Source organism: Rhinopithecus roxellana, chromosome 4, assembly GCF_007565055.1.
Source record: "Rhinopithecus roxellana isolate Shanxi Qingling chromosome 4, ASM756505v1, whole genome shotgun sequence".
Taxonomy (NCBI): Eukaryota; Metazoa; Chordata; class Mammalia; order Primates; family Cercopithecidae; genus Rhinopithecus; species Rhinopithecus roxellana.
Genome location: NC_044552.1, coordinates 20,982,986 through 20,992,061, shown reverse-complemented (window position 1 = coordinate 20,992,061; position 9,076 = coordinate 20,982,986). Strand labels below are relative to the sequence as shown.

The 9,076-nt window shown below is 40.9% G+C and overlaps 3 non-coding genes across 3 annotated transcripts; 2 read left to right on the top strand and 1 right to left on the bottom strand.

The window, feature by feature from the left end:
* Positions 1-4,787: 4,787 nt before the first annotated feature.
* Positions 4,788-4,860, top strand: TRNAV-CAC. Its single transcript has one exon. It is a non-coding gene; the product is annotated as a tRNA-Val (tRNA).
* A 1,733-nt stretch (positions 4,861-6,593) lies between these two features.
* TRNAT-AGU lies at positions 6,594-6,667 on the bottom strand. Its single transcript has one exon. It is a non-coding gene; the product is annotated as a tRNA-Thr (tRNA).
* Positions 6,668-8,948: 2,281 nt separating this feature from the next.
* On the top strand, positions 8,949-9,031 carry TRNAL-UAA. Its single transcript has one exon. It is a non-coding gene; the product is annotated as a tRNA-Leu (tRNA).
* The last annotated feature ends 45 nt before the right edge of the window (positions 9,032-9,076 follow it).

Genomic DNA, 9,076 nt, shown 5'->3' with positions numbered 1-9,076 from the left:
TGATTCACGCCTGTAATCCCAGCACTTTGGGAGGTGGATCACGAGGTCAGGAGTTAGAGACCAGCCTGGCCAATATGGTGAAACCACGTCTGTACTCAAAATACAAAAATTAGCCAGGTGTGGTGGCACACGCCTGTAGTCCTAGCTGCCTGGGAGGCTGAGGCAGAAGAATCGCTTGAACCCAAGAGGCAAAGGTTGCAGTGAGCTGAGATCACACCACTGCACTCCAGCTTGGGTGATAGAGGGAGAAAAAAAAAAAAAAAAAAAAGTAAAGGGATAAAGATATATTACACAAAGGTTAGGCTGGGTGTGGTGGCTCATACCTGTAATTCCAGAACATTGCAAGGCTGAGGCAGGTGGAACACTTGCAACCAGGAGTTCAAGACCGGCTTGGCCAAAATGGTGAAACCCTGTCTCTACTAAAAATACAAAAATTAGCCAGGTGTGGTGGCCCACCCCTATAGTCCCAGTTACTCAGGAGTCTGAGGCATGACAATTGTTTGAACCCAGGAGGCAGAGGCTGCTGTGAGCCAAAATCGCGCCACTACACTCCATTTATGAGAGTGAGTCTCAAAAAATAAATTAAATAAATTAAATTAAATTAAGTTAAAAACAACCCCTCCCCCCCAAAAAAACCACAAATGCTAACCATAAAAAAGTTAACGTAAAATGTATGTATTAACATAAAGTGTAGATTTTAAGACAAGGAGTATTACCATAGATAGAGACATGACATAATTAAAAAAAAAAAAAGGAGGCATTTCATACTGATAAAACAGACATTTTATAAAACAGAAACATGTGAATGCTACATGTGTAGCATTCAATATATATTGTATATATTCAATAATATATAACAATACAAAATGACATGAAAACTTATGTCTACACAAAAATCTATCACAATTGTTTGTAACACCTTTATTTACAATAGCAAAACACACTACTAAAATGTACCTCAATAGGTAGATGGTTAAAGAAACTGTGGTACATCCATACAATAAACAACTACTCAGCTATTAAAAGGCAGAAACTGTTGATACAACAAATTGGATGGATCTCAAGGGCATTAGACTGTGAAAAAGGCCAACCTTTTTTTTTTTTTAAGACAGAATCTTGCTTTGTCACCCTGGAGTGCAGTGGCACCATCTCCACTCACTGCAACCTCTGCCTCCCGGGCTCAAGCAGTTCTCATGCCTCACCTTCCCGAGAAGCTGGGACTACAGGTGTGAGCCACCACGACCAGCTAGCCAATTTTGGTATTTTTAGTAGAGACAGGGTTTCACCATGTTGGTCAGGCTGGTCTTGCACTCCTGGCCTCATGTGATCCACCTGCCTCAGCCTTCCAGAGTGCAGGGATTACAGGTGGCCTGTAATAGGCACCTGGCCTATTTCTGTAACATTCTAAAAACAAAATAAAAAACAGAGATTAAGAACACATTAGGCCTGGCACAGTGGTTCATGCCTGTAATCCCAGCACTTTGGGAGGCCAAGGTGGGTGGGTCACCTGAAGTCAGGAGTTCAAGAACAGCCTGGCCAACATGGTAAAATCCTGTGCCTACTGAAAATACAAAAAATAGTCAGGTGTGGTGGCACGTGCCTATAATCCCAGCTACTTGGGAGGCTGAGGCACAAGAATGGCTTGAACCCGGAAGGCAGAGGTTACAGTGAGCCGAGGTTACGCCACTGCACTCCAGCCTGGGCAACAGAGTGAGACTGTCTCAAAAAAAAAGAAAAAAAAAAGAACATATTAGTTCTGTGGGGGTGGTTGGCATGGGAAGTGAGTGTAACTAATTAAGTGGTGACACCCACAGGGAAATCTTTGTGGTGATGAAACTTTTTTTCTGATTTCCAGTGATAGTTACACAAATCTACACATGATAAAATGACCTAGAACTACATACAAACATTGTACCAACGTCAGATTCTTGGGTTTAATATTGTACTATAGTTATATAAGATGTAGCCATTGGGGGGAACTAAGTTAAGGGTACAGGGAACTTCTCTTTGCTTTCTTTGTAATTGCCTGTAAATCTATAATTATTTCAAAAGTAAAAATTTTAAAACCTGATAGTAGTGGGGCATGGTGGCCCGCACCAGTAATCCCAGCTACTCAGGAGGCTGAGGCAGGATAATCACTTGAACCTGGGAGGCAGGGGCTACAGTGAGTTGAGATCGCACCACTGTACTTTAGCCTGGGCAATAGAGTGAGATTCCATCTTTAAAAAAAAAAAAAAAGTAATAAGAATGTTCTCTAATCAATATAGAATTAAACTAGAAATCAGTAACAGAAACAAAGGAAAATATCCCCAAATGCTTGGGAAAATAACATCACACTCCTAAACAACCTATGGGTTAAAGACAAATTACAAGAGAAATGAGAAAATAGTTTGAACTAAAAATAATAAAGTACAACATATCCAAACTTATTGATAGCTGCTAACACTGTTCTTGGAGAGAAAGCTGTGGATTTATATACATATAGTATCCAGTTGGGCATGTAAGAAGCTACAAGTCATCACTAAGTCCTAAAAACAAGTAAAACCTGAACAAACTGAAAACCCAGCTCTTCTTATGTCTGTCAGAAAAAATGAGGTCACAGGGCAAGCCACTGCTTCCAAAATTGAAAAGACAAATACAGAGAATCACAACTTACCAGAGCAGAAACCCACAGAACAGACACCATGTGAATTAGTGCTGGAGCAGGGAAATCTGAACTCCAATTAGCAAATTGTTGGTGGCTCAACATTGCTGAGTCTAGGAGATAAAATCTCCAGAACTCAGTCATCTTCACCTCACAATTTTGTTAATTTTACCTCAGGAGCTTGACCAGATTGTCACAGTGAATATGGGAGAAAAATCCCCTCTACCTCTGGTAGCAGGTGGGCAAGAACCAGTTTGCAATAGGTCAAAGCATTTTGTTCTCTTAACAAGGTCTGCCCTCAGGAGAAACAATTTAACCTCAGCCTAACCTGCTGGGGTTTTATCAGAGCCCAACTGCTCTGTGGGAAGGGAAATAAGGAACTCCAGCCCACTCTAGCCATCTAGTCCCACCTAAAGTGGGGGAAAACTAGGAAGCACGTTTAAAGTTGACAGTTCAGAGACACAGGATCACTAACAGACTGAGACCTACTTGTGGGACTACAGAATGCTTTATTCCCCCCACACCTTTCCACCACATTACTAAAGGCCTGCTTATAGCACCTCACTTTACCCAGTGAAACATGTCCTGCTACCAAGAAAAAATAACAAGGCACAATAAAAAGCAAAATACACAGAAGAAACAGAGCAGGCCTCAGAATCAGACTCAGACATGACAGGGATGTTGGAATTCTCAGACCAGAAATTTGAAACAACTGATTAAGATGCTAGGGGCTTTGGCCAGGTGAGGTGGCTCACAGCTGTAATCCCAGCACTTTGGGAGGCTCAGGTGGGCAGATCACGTAAGGCCAGGACTTCCAGACCAGTCTAACCAACGTGTTGAAACCCCGTCTCTACTAAAAATACAAAAAAAAAATTAGCCGGGCCTGGTGGTACATGTCTGTAATCTCAGCTACTTGGGAGGCTAAGGCATGAGAATTGATTGAACCCGTGAAGCAGAGATTGCAGTCAGTCATTGCACTGCAGCTTGGGTGACAAAGTGAGGCTCTGTCTCAAAAAAAAAAAAAAAAGATGGGAAAGGCTCTAATGTATAAAGAAGATGACATGCAAGAACAGATGGGCAATGTAAGCAGAGAGATGGAAATTCTAAGAAAGAGCCAAAAAGACATGCTAGTGATCAAAAACACTATAACATCAAGACAATGAAAAGACAAGCCACACACTAGGAGAAAATATTTGCTAAAGATATACCAAAGTACTCTTATTCAAAATCTACAAAGAACTCTTAAAATTCAACAGTAAGAACACACCCTCATAAAAAAAAAGGCCAAAGACCTTAACAAGCATGTCACCAACGAAGATATACAGATGAAAAATAAGCATATGAAAAGGTGTTCCGCATCATATGTTACCAGGGAAATGCACATTAAAACAACAATGTGATATCACTACACACCTATCAGAAGAGCTAAAGTCCAGAACACTGACAACAGCAAATTTTGGTGAAGCTATGCATGTGCGGGAGCAGAGGGTATATGGGAAATCTCTGTGCCTTCTCCTCAAAGTTTTGCTGTGAATCTAGAACCTCTCTTTAAAAAAAGAAGTCTATAAAATGTATATGTAAGAAAGAAGAAAGGTTTATGTTTGTGGAACTTTATGAAGGGAAATGAAGCTTGGGACTTTAAGCTCGGTGGAGAATTGATTCAGAGAGTCAACCCTCGAATCGCTACGGAGAGTCGTGAAGAGCTGATATAAAAGGGCCTGAACGAGGGACCTATCAACAACAGAGGAAAAGGACATTTTATAGAGTCTGAATGTAAGCTCAGTAGAACTTTGCAACAATTTTGACACTGGGTGAGAGAGTGAGAAAGAATTCTGAGGTAAGCAGAAGGACAAATTCCAGTCATCACGTCAAGTAAGTAAACGTCAAATCTGGTCAGCGCCAAGATGTTTGAGATTTATCTTACTGAGGTTATAGTTTTAGTATAAGACTCATAGAACTCAAATACTCAGCAATTTCTGGGTTTTGGATATTTCCTAATCTCGGTGTGGTGCTCATTTTGTAGCAGTTTTAAAATGCGATGGTAGACACTGACTTGAATGGAAAGAAAACAAATTTCTAGGAAGGATGATCAACAGAGAATTCCTGATTAGGTCCAGCAGGATACTTTCTTTGCTTAATAGGGGTTTCCGTAGTGTAGTGGTTATCACATTCGCCTCACACGCGAAAGGTCCCCGGTTCGAAACCGGGCGGGAACACTATCCTGTACTAAATTTTTGTCTTCCTAAAACTTATAGCGAACGCTTGTCTTCCTAAAATTTACAGGGACCGCTCTTAGGACCCCGTCCATTCGAATCAATTACTACACGCCTGTAAGTTGTTTACACTGTGTAACTCAGTACTACAAATGCGAATTGCTCTCTTCCTATGCCAGATTTAGAGAGGAGGGGACCCCATGGGGGCCCGAAGACAACAGGAAGCTAAAGGAAGAAGGAGCATATATCTATGTTGAAAGATCCCAGCCTGGTGCTATTTGATGGGATTTGGAAGGAGGTCGAGTTGTCTGAGAAGAGTAACTTGAATTGTATAATAAATGTTACTTTGTTAGAGAAGACTAACAAAATCATGACTTTAAGAATTCTTTTTATACTGTAACATTTCCTTGTTTAGTACTTTTTTTTTTTTTTTTTTTTTTTGAGACAGAGTCTCCTTCTGTTGCCCTGGCTGGGGTGCAGTGGCCGTAACCTCCACCTCCCAGGTTCAAGCGATTCTCCTGCCTCAGCCTCCCAAGTAGCTGAGACTACAGGCGTGTGCCACCACGCCCGGCTACTTTTTGTATTTTTAGTAGGGATGGGGTTTCACCATATTGGCCAGGCTGGTCTCACACTCCTGACCTTGTGATCCGGCCGCCTCGGCCTTCCAAGTGCCACCGCGCCTTGCCCCTGTTTAGTACCTTTAAGTTGTCAAGCCTTCTAGCTGCAATTGATATCATTGACTATCACTTTAGATTTCACCCCATTTTAAGGTGTCTCTAAAATCCAGTCTTTTGACAAATAACCTCATTCCCAATCGGGACCGTCTTCCCAGTAAGGACTGTCTTCATGGGCATGCGACCTATGCATTTGCACAAGGCCAGGCACTTGATTTAATGCTCTGCTATTGCTGGTTTAAAATTCCTAATTTTCTTAAACAAGGAATATTTCGTTTCGCACTGCACCCATAAATTATGTAACTGGTTTTCCTCCTAAATGCTCACAAAAGGAGTAATCATCCAATGTAATCATTCCTTACACGGAGAAGCAAAAAGCTGAGCGCCATTCTGCAATAAGGAATGTTATGAGGGAAGGCATTTGTAGAATGTGATAAGTTGAAGATATAACTGATATTTTTTTTTTCTTTAAAGAGCAGCTAAAACATAACGCTGTATCCAGGGTTTGATTAATTTTTTCCATCCCTTTATTTTTATCTGTCTAATAAATGATTCACAATTTCAGGTCTCATTTGCTTCCAGCCTCTTGTTAGGTTTTTTGTTTGTGTTTGTGTTTTCTTTTGGTGTATCAATAATTGTTCTATTTATCCTCTCAAGACGTTGTCATGTTACTCCACTTTTCAATATATTCGGTGAAATTCTAGAGTTCAGAATCATGCAAGGAGGAAGTTATCACAACACTCAATTTATACAATATGTATGTCTTATTTCCTTCCTTGCCTTCCTTTTGAATTGTATTAAAAGCAAAAATGTTATGGGAAGCTGTAAGTTCCTTAGAAATACGAAAAGTAGCTACAAAAATTTAAACGTAGAAAATTGCATCTCAATTCTAGATGGTTGGTCCCTAGCATAGGTTTAGCTAATTCATTGTAAATATTTCCAACCCATCACCATGTTCCTCTACAAAGTGCCTCAGACATCAAGATTCAAGGTCTGCCGCTTTATTAGGTATAAATGCAAGTCAGGTTTAACTAGTGACAAAGTTTAGGGGAAGAAATAAAGAGGCCTCGCTGGGATTTGAACCCAGGATCTCCTGTTTACTAGACAGGCGCTTTAACCAGCTAAGCCACGAAGCCTCACTTGTATTGTGTGGGGGTAATTTATTATTTTATAAAAATTTACACCTCAGCCTGTCAATGTTTCTACCTCACTGATTTTTTTTGTAGTAACACAATATGACATTTTTGGATCTCAGTCAAAATCAGAGAATAATGTTCTTGCTGTAGTATAAGAATAGGTCCTGAATTAAGAAGACCGTTTTCCTTTAGGAAACTGCTCTAAATGTCAAGAACACCTCCAGACTATAAGCTCTGGTGGCCAGGTAGAGAACTTGCTTGGTTTTGAGAACAATTATATCTCATATGCTTAGCAGTGAATTTGCCTTCTGATGAACTCTCATTTTATTTGTTCATCCACTGGGTAAGTGGTATCAGGAAAAACACTCTCTCTACATTTTTCTCTAACTTGACCCCCAATGATTCTGCCTGTCTAGCATGCAAAATATAGTCACCCTGGCTATGTCTGACTCCTTTGCAACATGAACTCGAACTCTAGGATGGCGTTATCAAAATCAGGTAAAGGCGCGGATTTAATTCCTTAGGTAAATTTTTTCAAATAAGGTTCTACTTAGTTTGAACATCTATGTACTTAAGATACAAGTTACCTGTCACCCAACTACAGGCAGAGCTTTGGTCTCCAACTTCTGATCTCAGATGATCTGCCCGCCTCGGCCCGCCAAAGTGCTGGAATTACAGCTGAAGCCACCGTGGCCGACCATCCTTCATATACTTCAAAAAGTTTTACTTTTTACTTTCACATGTAGATATTTAAACACTCTAGATAAGTGTACTCTTAAAAACTTCACAGCTGATTGAGTCTGCTCTGTAGTTCGTGTTAAGAGCTAACAGTAATAGGATATTCTAAACATTTTTATGGCTATCTATATATGATAGTTTCTTTCTCTGATATGCTTTTCATGGAACCTTCCAATCACCTTCATCCCCATCCTCAAGTCAGTTCTTTCCCCAGCAGCGAGAGACCTGAATTTCCTTCAGTGTTTGGTAGAAGTGGGAATCTCTTAGGTCATATCTCCTCTTCTAGGAATGGAACCTTGATCTGGCCAGAGACAGAACCCAGAGCCCAACAGCCAAAGGCCTTCAGGAGTCCATTCCTTTTCCATGACTTCATAAGCCAGAGAAAGATCCTGATGTGGACCCAGGCAGTCCTGAGGATCACAAATAAGGCCTGGACTCCTGTTTCCTCAGCTGACGAGATTCTGAGGAGATGTCCTCTGACTCTCTTTGCTTGTTTGCTGCAGACCACACAACCTTTGCATATTGTGGTGCTTTCCTCTGATTACCTGAAAAACAAAGGGGCATGCCACACACTAGGTGTTCAATATTGTTACATAAATTAATTATATTCCAACCCTACTTCAGGATTTCATTTCAGCTCTGTGTCCTCCAGACCCTAAACTTCCTTTCTACAAGCTTCTTTCATGAGTTCTTAAATTCCCCATGAGAGCTTTAGCACCCTTCACTGAGTGCCCTTTAGCAGACTATTGAAGTTACCGTTACTTGAGGGTACTTGGTAAGACTGAGATTCTTGGGACCCATCGTAAATCGCTTTAGTCAGGACGATTGCACTAGGGGTTCTAGAATCCACATTTGTAATAAGTCTCCCAGGAGATACTTTAGCCACAAGGATTGGATTATCTGCTTTAACGATTGCGAGCTTTTCCGGGAGCACTTTGAGTTCTGGCGTGGTGTATTTCTGTGCAGCCCACACACAGCTCAATATGTTCCTTTTGTAGATAGGTTGCATTGTCAGTTTAAAGCATTTTGTCATTAAAATCAAAGAATTTGAACTGCCTTTGTGTCCGCTAAACATCTTAAAATTTACCCCAGGATGAACTCGTTTTAATAATAAACCTTGGGCCCCCAATCCTGATGCCTCCAATGACATCAGTGTGTCTGGAGTAGAGGTTTGAATTCAGCAGGCAAAACGGTGATCTCTGGAGTAAAAATCGGGACAGTGCCTTTAGTGAAGTAGAAGTAGTAGGTGGTGTTAATGCTGTGGTTTCCATAGGGCACTCCCTCCCCTCATCTCTCCATCCCTCCCCCTGCTCCTTTGTTTTTCTTTTCAAACAAACTAAAAACAAAAATTTCTCTGGAAAATTTTGACCAAGTGAGGAGACTCAGGAGAAGTGCTTGATGAACACATGCTGTATTTTCTTATTATATCCTCATATTTTAATACAATTCAGTAAAAACAGGAATAATTCGGTACTTCCTTAACGGTCAGCACAAATGCCTTTGTTGTTATAAAAAAATGATTGCCTTATATCTAGCCCCAATCACCGGGATGGCCGAGTGGTTAAGGCGTTGGACTTAAGATCCAATGGGCTAGTGCCCGCGTGGGTTCGAACCCCACTCTCGGTAGGTTAAGTTTTCATCTCCAGACTCCTTTCAATACCGGCATTTAAA